The 10345-nt window shown below is 41.8% G+C and overlaps 1 protein-coding gene across 1 annotated transcript in view; it reads right to left on the reverse strand.

Annotated features, from left to right (window-relative positions):
• LOC140211098 (FERM domain-containing protein 4B-like) overlaps positions 1 to 10086 on the reverse strand; it is a 342398-nt gene extending 332312 nt beyond the window's left edge. Inside the window, exon 1 of the mRNA XM_072280549.1 lies at positions 9800 to 10086. The gene's annotated coding sequence lies outside the window, so the exon portion shown is untranslated. The remainder of the gene's footprint in view (positions 1 to 9799) is intronic.
• Positions 10087 to 10345: the final 259 nt, after the last annotated feature.

A 10345-nucleotide genomic window follows, 5' to 3' on the forward strand; every position in this document is an offset into this window, starting at 1 on the left:
GTAGTCAGGATAAAGCACAAAAATAGAACTGAGAGGCAGCAGCTCAGTGACTCTTAAAAATCAGTCTGTGAAACTACAAGCCAAACCTTTAAAAGTGTGTTAACACTGACAGGCAGAAACATTTTTATCAGGTACTGCTGTGCTTCAATTATGTGGCTTGCCATTACCCACACAAGTGCCATTAGAGATAAGCAATTTCTGTCTGCGTTATCAGCAGCATCTTATCCTATAAATGAACATAGCACAATTCAACAAAACATTTCCCTTTTCCAAATAACATGATGGCACCCTCAGAGGGTTACCAATTGGGATTAAAGACGCAGCCATCCGCACTAATGGAGAGCACAACACTGTACATTACCGGTGATAATGGGAAGACAAAAGATGCTCACTATGTTGGGAGGTCACATAGGAAAGTTTTGAGTTCTTTGTTCACAAGTACAGAAGTGCCTGGAACCAACTTGTTCTCCTCCGCCCCCCCCCCCCCCATTTCAAGGCCAATATTTGTTAACCATTCTGACTTCCCCTTGAGGTCAGTAGTAAAAATGTTCCTTTTGTACTGATGGGTATGGGGTTACACAAAAATCATCGTTATAGGAATAAAGAACAGAAAAGTACTTCCAAATCAGAATGTGAGAGAACGGTAGTGGATTTTTCATGTGGTGGTGTTCCCACTGAGCCACAACCTGCGTCTTCCCAACAGTTAAATCTTGTTGCAATGCATGCTGGGAATAGCACACGCACAAGCTAGAGCAGGGGTCCCCAACCTTTATGCCTTGGAGCCTCACTATTAACAGAGTGGTGCATGGACCTCAGGTTGGGACCCCCCACCCCCTATCTAGAGCTAGAGCTTTCTGGTGGAGAGAAGAATTCACAGCTGGGAACCATTCAGGCAGGATACTTTGCCCTGGATGAAATCAATCTCTTTGATGACTGCTGGTTACAGAAGCCGCCGTTCATTTGAGTGCTGAGTGTAAAATTATCCTCTTGACTTGTTCCTTGTGGCTTCTAGATAGGGTTGAGGAGCCAGGTGACTCACCACAATATCCAATCTCTAACTTGCTTTTCCATTTATTTTACTTGTCAATGGTAACTTCAACAATAATGCAATTGAACGCAAGAGATGGTTAGAAGTTGGAAGGAGGGAATGGTCATTTTTAGGCATGATAAGATAGATCTTGGATGCCACAGAAGTCCTAGTACGTTTAAATTACTATCATTAGGCCTAGAAGCTTAAAACCCAATTTATTTTCTTATTTAACAGCAATGTGTTTGATGATGTTGCTATACCTCACCTCCAACAAACTTCCCATAAGTGAAACCAATCCTCAGAACTAATGGAAATCGTTCAACCTACCACAATTTCATCCAGACCCAAAGTCACTGGTAGGTGAGCTTCAGAGTGCAGATGGTACTTGCATCTGTATGAACTCCAAGGCACTGCTGATTTGTCCACTGAACCGAGAGGGGATGAGGTTTACATTCAACATTTGCTGCAGGCTCTCTGCCAACCCTCTCCCCGATGTACCACATCCCTCTGTGAGTTGGGATCCACTGTGAAATGCTAAGCGGTTGACAGTTTTTGTAGTTGAGCTCCAACACATCAGCACAGTCGTCAATTGATTGAGGAAAAAGATCTAGGAAGCCTCTGATCTGGCAGAAGTCTACTGCGAAGTAGTGCTACCTGACTCCCTCTTTGCTTCTTGACACTGGGTCACCTGCAGCAGTCAGCGCAAGGCATTGGAAAGATACCATGGGAGTTCACTACAATTTCCAACGTTATCCTTGATCCTTAATATAGTCAGTGAATTCAATCAGGTGTCATTGTAGCAAACAATTCAATAACATAGCGTAATCAATGCCACTTATGTTTTCTTCTTAAGCACTATCAGTGAAGCATCGAAACTGGTCAATGGTGGCTGTGCGCTACAATGTGATCCTTCTCTACAGAACCTCTGCACTGGTTGCACTGAGCACATACTTCTGCACCCTGGAATGTGCCAGTCACAACAATACTTCGTGGGCATCTCCTCCTGTCTCCACAAAATCCTATACATCCCCTTCGACTAGATACTTCCATCTATCAGACCACATAGCAGCATATTTTTATATGCAACAACCAAATATTTCCAAAGTTACATTCACATTTCTTCCAGGTTTTGACTATAATTTATAGCTCTGTTAATTATCAAGGCTACGGATAGTAGAGCTAGCAATTCTCAGCCCCAAAATCCCCATTCCCCACATGAGACAGCTGTAGCACTCTGCAAAGTTGATACGAATGTGGCAGGACTAGGAGCAAAGCTCCCCCGATAAATATTGTTTTCTTATCTTCCTCCTCTGTGCATTTTCAAGACTACTTTCCAACCCAAGGAATATAACTGGCCTTGAAACCATAACACTACTCTCCATACAAGACCTGAATGACTCACACGCCTTGCCTCGTCCCAAGGGCAGCCTTTGGAACCCAACTGCTCAAGCAGTTTTCTTTTCTTTCAAGAAAAAAAATGTTCCTTTATGCTTCCAACTTTACTGTTTGTTCATCAATTGCAGAATTACTTCTTTAAAAAAGTAGGCGACAGTGTAAAATTTAAGCATCATTTGGGGGTAACAAAGAATGACTGCTGCTAAAGCGCAGACAAATGCAGCTGCTTGGTGCTTCAGCCTTCTGGTAATCAAACCCTCAAAATAACTGGGCAAAATAACTTACTGAGCCTCCAGTTAAGCTTTTCTTTGCCATTTTAGCTTACAGTCACGATGTTCTCACAGATCATGTGAGAAAAGAACACAGTAACATAACCCTGATTTTACTAATTTTCTTCCCGTTACTTTTATATCTTTCTAATCCTTGTCACCAATTGGATCAAGGCAGAGACTACTACTGCAGTATTGCTAAATTCCTCCTAACCGATACAAGGGATCAGAGCTGTGGGTTTATTCTAATTCTACTAGTGAGGAACTTGATACATTCAGTTTACTGATTACAAATAATCCACACTTATAGCCTGGCACTACAGCAAGTATATTCTTGTCAGTGTTATGCTTGCTTTTGTATTTGACAAAAATCCTTATCAGGAGGAAGCTTGTTTGAGTCTGTAACATGAAACAACTGTGATGCAAAGACTACAACACTTTTCATGCAGCTAGCAGGAAGCTACAAATACATTCATTTTGATGATCTAACATTCATATCCGGGCTTAGCTTTTCATCAGACCACTGCAGAGATTGATTTTTTTTTGCGAAAATAAACTTGGACCAAATACAACAGCACCACCATCATCACCAATCAATGAGACAAGCCTGCAGCAGATACTCCGCTTTAGAAAACACCAGCGACCTGATTTTGCATTCGCTTCACACTCTTCTGATAAGCATTTTTATTTTAAAATAACGCATACTTCACTTTAGAACATATTCAAATGCAAGTATCTTACTTGTATCAAAGGCAAAATTGTTGAATAAATGTAAGATACAAAATCTTGTCATTCCACACTCAAATGGCATGTATTTTATGTCAGTGAAACTGGCAACAAGATGCTGAGGATGTTCTGCGAGTCTGTGGTGGCCAGTGCTATCATGTTTGCTGTTGTGTGCTGGGGCAGCAGGCTGAGGGGAGCAGACACCAACAGAATTAACAAACTCATTCGTAAGGCCAGTGATGTTGTAGGGATGGAACTGGACTCTCTGACGGTGGTATCTGAAAAGAGGATGCTGTCCAAGTTGCATACCATCTCGGACAATGTCTCCCATCCACTACATAATGTACCAGTTGGGCACAGGAGTACATTCAGCCAGAGACTCATTCCACCGAGATGCAACACAGAGCGTCATTGGAAGTCATTCCTGCCTGTGGCCAAACTTTACAACTCCTCCCTTGGAGGGTCAGACACCCTGAGCCAATAGGCTGGTCCTGGATATATTTCCTGGCATAATTTACATATTACTATTTAACTATTTATGGTTTTATTACTATTTATTATTTATGGTGCAACTGTAACAAAAACTAATTTCCCCCAGGATCAATAAAGTATGACTATGACCATGATCATGTATAGGACATAACACTACAGTATAGGATCAGACCTTTAGCCCACAATAATGAAATGCCCAAATAAATTAATTACTTCTGTCTGCACAATGTGCATAGCCTTCCACCCCCTTTACATTTATGCACCTAAGAGCCTCCTAAATGCCTCTAATCATATTTTCTTCTACTACCACCCTTGTAGCATATTCGAGGCACCCCCCCCCCCCATTGTGTGAAAAATGCACCCCATTCATCTCATTTGAACTTATCCCCCTCGCATATCAAATTCATGCTCTCTGGTAATTGACATGCAACCTTGCGGGACAAAGATACTGGCCGTCTATAGATCTTTCATCAGGTCTTTCCGTTAGCCTCTGCTGCTCCGGAGAAAACCAAGTTTGTCCAAGTTCTTCCCCAATGCCATCTAATCCAGGCAGCACTCCGGTAAGTCTTTTTTGTACCCTCTCCAAAGCCCCCACATCCTGGACCAGAATTAAATGCAATACTCTAGATGCACCCTAACTGATGTTTTATAAAGTGGCAACACATCTCCCCGACCCTTGAACTCAATGCTTCAACTAATAAAGGCACGCATGCATTATGCCTTCTTGCCACTCTACCAACTTGTGCAGCCACATACAGGGAACTATGGGCAGGACCCGAATAGCCCTCTGCACATCAACACTATTAAGGGTATTAAGGGTCTTCTTTTTTGGTGTGTGCCTGCGTGCATGCGAGTCTGTGCGTGTGCATCTGCGTGTGCACGCGTGCGTCCATGATGATGTCTTTTTCATGGCTTTTACAAGGCTCAGAGCGAGAGCGAGACTGCGTGGCACACCACTCCCCACACAGACATTTTTGCAGTATTTTTCCCTTTTTATTTTACGAGGTCGAGTTGCGATCTTGACACTCAACCCGGCACGGATGGAAAGCATACTTGGGAGCGGACCCGACTGGTTTCAAACTCGGGAACCAGCCAGCCCAACACTATTAAGGGTCTTGACACTAATAGTGTACTGTCGCTTTGCATTTGCACCACCTCACATTTGCCCAGGTTAAACTCGATTTGTCATTTCTCTACTCATATCTGCAGCTGATTTATAATCCTGTTGTATCCTTTGGCAAACTGCTACGCTCTCAGAATGAGAGACCAATGAACAGAAGAAACTTATAAGAAACAAATTAATTTTATGAATTTTATTGATCAAAGGATCAGCTGGTGGATTAACATCCGTCCCCTTATAAAACAGCAACCAAAACCCGAAATTATGACAAGGCTGAAATTTGCTAAGCATACAATATCAGACTTCTCACACACTTGGCTAGAACACAGAAAATAGGTGCAGGTGTAGGCCATTCGGCCCTTCGAGCCTGCACCGCCATTCAGTATGATCATGGCTGATCATCCAACTCAGAACCCTGTACCAGCCTTCCCTCCATACCCCCTGACCCCTTTAGCCACAAGCGCCATATCTAACTCCCTCTTAAATATAACCAATGAACTGGCCTCAACTGTTTCCTGTGGCAGAGAATTCCACAGATTCACCACTCTCTGTGTGAAGAAGTTTTTCCTAATCTCGGTCCTAAAAGGCTTCCCCTTTATCCTCAAACTGTGACCCCTCGTTCTGGACTTCCCCAACATCGGGAACAATCTTCCTGCATCTAGTCTGTCCAATCCCTTTAGAATTTTATACGTTTCAATAAGATCTCCCTTCAATCTTCTAAATTCCAACGAGTATAAGCCTCGCCGATCCAGTCTTTCATCATATGAAAGTCCTGCCATCCCAGAAATCAATCTGGTGAACCTTCATTGCACTCCCTCTATGGCAAGAATGTCTTTCCTCAGATTAGGGGACCAAAACTGCACACAGTACTCCAGGTGTGGTCTCACCAAGGCCTTGTACAACTGCAGTAGTACCTCCCTGCTCCTGTACTCGAATCCTCTCGCTATGAATGCCAGCATGCCATTTGCCTTTTTCACCGCCTGCTGTACCTGCATGCCCACTTTCAAAGACTGGTGTATAATGACACCCAGGTCTCGTTGCACCTCCCCTTTCCCTAATCGGCCACCATTCAGATAATAATCTGTTTTTGCCACCAAAGTGGATAACCTCACATTTATCCACATTAAATTGCATCTGCCATGAATTTGCCCACTCACCTAACCTATCCAAGTCACCCTGCATCCTCTTAGCATCCTCCTCACAGCTAACACTGCCGCCCAGCTTCGTGTCATCCGCAAACTTGGAGATGCTGCATTTAATTCCCTCATCTAAGTCATTAATATATATTGTTAACAACTGGGGTCCCGGCACTGAGCCTTGCAGCTCCCCACTAGTCACTGCCTGCCATTCTGAAAAGGTCCCGTTTATTCCCACTCTTTGCTTCCTGTCTGCCAACCAATTCTCTATCCACATCAATACCTTACCCCCAATACCATGTGCTTTAAGTTTACACACTAATCTCCTGTGTGGGACCTTGTCAAAAGCCTTTTGAAAATCCAAATATACCACATCCACTGGTTCTCCCCTATCCACTCCACTAGTTACATCCTCAATAAATTCTGAGATTCGTCAGACATGATTTTCCTTTCACAAATCCACGCTGACTTTGTCCGATGATTTCACCACTTTCCAAAGATGCTGTCATCACATCTTTGATAACTGACTCTAGCATTTTCCCCACCACCAATGTTAGGCTAACCGGACTATAATTCCCCGGTTTCTCTCTCCCTCCTTTTTTAAAAAGCAGGGTTACATTAGCCACCCTCCAATCCTCAGGAACTAGTCCAGAATCTAGTCCGAAACATCCAGACGCAATCCACTGCTGGGGTCTCTGCCTTTCATCTTGGTCTCTCCTAAATACCAGCCAAAACCAGACTTGCACTTCTCTGGACTGGAGCAATGAACTGCAGTGCATCATGGAATGTGCACTGAAAATGTTGATGGTTAACAGTTATAGCACACCACACATTTTAAATAATGCTAGTAAGTCATGACTTTAAGCTGTTTTCCCACCCAAGAATGCAGTTACGGACTTCTGCAAATTTAAAATAATGTTGCACTGGTCTGTTTCTCCTGAAATTGAAGTCACAAGAAATAAAGAGGCAAGCTTCTACCTCATCTTTAAAACCTCACCAATGGTAATGGGAACTACACAATGTAGTATTCTCTCAGCCAACAGACCGTGACCAAACAGGCTTGTACTGAGCATCATGACAAACTTACCAAGTGCTCTACAGCCAATTTAATCACTCTCCTTTTCCTTGGTATCAATATGCATCAAGTCCTACTCAATTTAAGTAGCAAATAGAAATTAATATCTCAGATTCAGAATAATAGATTTAAGTGCAAGCCCATTTTGTTCAGTGCACAGGATCCAGGTTAATCAGTTTTTATAGTGTCAGATTTTTCCCATATTTGCTCCTGGCTCATGTTCTGTGCTCTTAAATGAAGGATTGTTGAAGGAATCCACATAATAGGACACAATAGCTGCAATGCCTGAGAGATTACAGCCAAGTCCTCCCACCAGAAAAATGCTCTTTACTTATTCAAGTTGATTGTCAGGTCAACCCTGAGCCTGGCAGACTTCAAGAAACCAGTGTGGAAGACTGTCTGGACTCGTGCACTGGCACTGCATTACTTCTGTTGATGCTTTAATTCCCTGCACAACACCAATGTTTCCAATAAATCTAGTTTTAATGTACATTGGCTATGGCCCATCCACCAATGCAGAACATGCACAAATTGATCCTTCTATTACTTTAATCTAGCCCTTTCAGACTCCAAAAAACAATATGCAATAAAGGCAGGATTTAACTGCACAAATATATTAGACTAAATTATTGTTTCTCATTTTAGTAGGCAAATGCTATACTTGCATCCATATACTAGATGTGTTCAATCAATAAAAAAAATAAAGAAAAATAGGCTGAATAAGCATCCTACAAACGCTACATGCATTTCACTGCCAGCATTAACACCAAAAATTTCCAGGCTTTTGTTAGAAATCTCAGATTTTTCTGCCTTACCTACCAATAGTCTCTTATAAAGCTGCCCTGATCATTTCACTACAGAATGATTAATGACCATCTTCCTCACTGTGGAAGATTTCAAAAACAAAACACGGGCTGTAATGTTACACTATGTGGGGTTCTTTAGAACAATCCCATTAAAAATTAATTGAAAGGAAAAGGTCAACATTTCTTAATTACATTTGATTTTAATTATTGATATGAATCATTTTCAATCCACATTAGAATAACAGATGCTTCAGGTTACCTGTCATAGGTATATTATTTTTTAAATGGGTAGAGACAAAATTATGCCAAAATATCTAGTGGGGTTATTAAAATTGTGGGCTTATGCACATTTGAATACCATCAATCTCAGCTGAGTTATGCATCTTCCCAGAAAGCCTATAATTTATGTGGAGAACCATATATCGATTGGCTTAGTCTGACAGCACTGTAGGAAAGGTGGTTCCGTTTAGTCACGTGAGTCTTTAATACTTGCATTGTTAACACGGAGCTTCAAGAATCTTACACTATTCTTCAATGGTGTAAGAACCAAGTTCCACCAGCTTTAGAAGGAGCCTGGGTTGAAGTAAAAATATATACATTACTTTTCTTTGACATAATCCAAATTAACGTAAACCACACTCGAAGTAGTAGTAAAATACTGTTAACCCCCTAACTTCCCCAAAATGAGTCTCTTCTTGCTGCTCAGAAAACACTTTTTTGTTAGTTTGCATCTCTCCCTACATAGTTAAAAACAATTTGTTGCAGGTACGGTTTATTGAAGCATTACAAACATACAGCTCAAGAAATCAAGTGACATTAGATCAAATGGGCAATACAATTAATCTTACAGGTGCTTGTAAGAAAATGGGATTTGCAAGTGCATGAAGCTTTATTGAGATTACAAATAATTCCTTTAGTATTCCTTGGAGTATCATATATAAAAAAAAACACAGCCTTCTCAGTTGTGTACAGGACAAATGCCTGAATTTTCAACGCACACATTCGTTTCTTTTGTAAAAGGAAAGCATTGAGGTTCCCGCTGGGTTTATATGGCCCTACTTATGAATAAGTAATGGCCTCGCATTACGAAAATGAATTAAAATTCCCTTAAATTTTTAATAAGATTAATTTAAATTTATAAATTAACATCAATTTTGGTCTCAGGACTGGCCCTGTTCAAGCGCAGTTACTAAGCAAACATCACCCCAAGTTCAGCTAAATCAGTTCAGTAGCTGTATACACACTGAAGGGGGGACACGGTTAGCTTCTCGGCCAGATGAACCACTCGCAAAATCCTCCAGCCAGACTGGAATCTTAACAGACACTCATACAGTCACAGAAAAGGACAATTTTTGCTTGATCTATCAATGTGACTGATTATATAGTGTGATTTGTTACCAAAAAATGTACAAATAACACAAAGACAAAGTGAGCAGTACAACATAGGTTTCAGTATGCATGGTTCAAAAGCCGGCCTTTTGTAGAGAATCTCGTTGTTTTTCAAGATAAAGAGCTACACGCAAACAGAACTTTAAACGAGAAGTGTTGCCATTGTTTCAGTTCTAAGGTTACTGCTGACTAGACAGTTTAGTATCTCAGTCGGCTACAGCTACAGAACTGAGAGCGGGTAATTATCCACAGCTTTACGTGCGGCTATAATTCACACTGCAAACTGGATATCGTGCTTACCACAGACCCACAATTTAATAGAAAAACGCCCTTCGAAAATGCATTCAGAGATAAAACTCACCTTCCACTCGGGATGTCGTCTTTACCGTGCAGTTTTTGGTATCGTTTCTCCAGATAAAATGGAACACAGACGTCCAACACACAAAACCCTCAACCAATATTTCACTTTTCCTTTCTCTCGTTCTTCAGTCCTTCTCGGCACGTGAGACTCCAGTTTAATTGTCGCCTTTGCTTTTCAGTCAGGAAGCTGTCTGTGCATATCCAGGCTGTTTACACTCACACGCCGCCCCACCACGCCTCACAGCCTCAGCCTTCCCTTCGCCAGCACACAACCCCCTGCAGCTACCACCGCCAGTGCGATATTACTGCCTTCTCACGGATTGATGCGCCGCTCTGATAGAATACAATGAGGCAAGGGAGGTCCCTAGTGGTAGTAAGGACTCCCTCATATCAAGTAAAAGCGTCCGCGGCTGGCGAGCTAGAATGTGCATCAAATCCGTAAATACATAATAATTCGATAGCTGGCCAGCATCACCATCTCCCGTACCGTACAATATATGCGTTCATTGAATGTGACTACTAGCGCCGTTTTTTGTTGAAATTTTCA

The sequence above is a fragment of the Mobula birostris genome, chromosome 16 (genome assembly GCF_030028105.1).
Source record: "Mobula birostris isolate sMobBir1 chromosome 16, sMobBir1.hap1, whole genome shotgun sequence".
In the NCBI taxonomy this organism is placed as follows: domain Eukaryota; kingdom Metazoa; phylum Chordata; class Chondrichthyes; order Myliobatiformes; family Myliobatidae; genus Mobula; species Mobula birostris.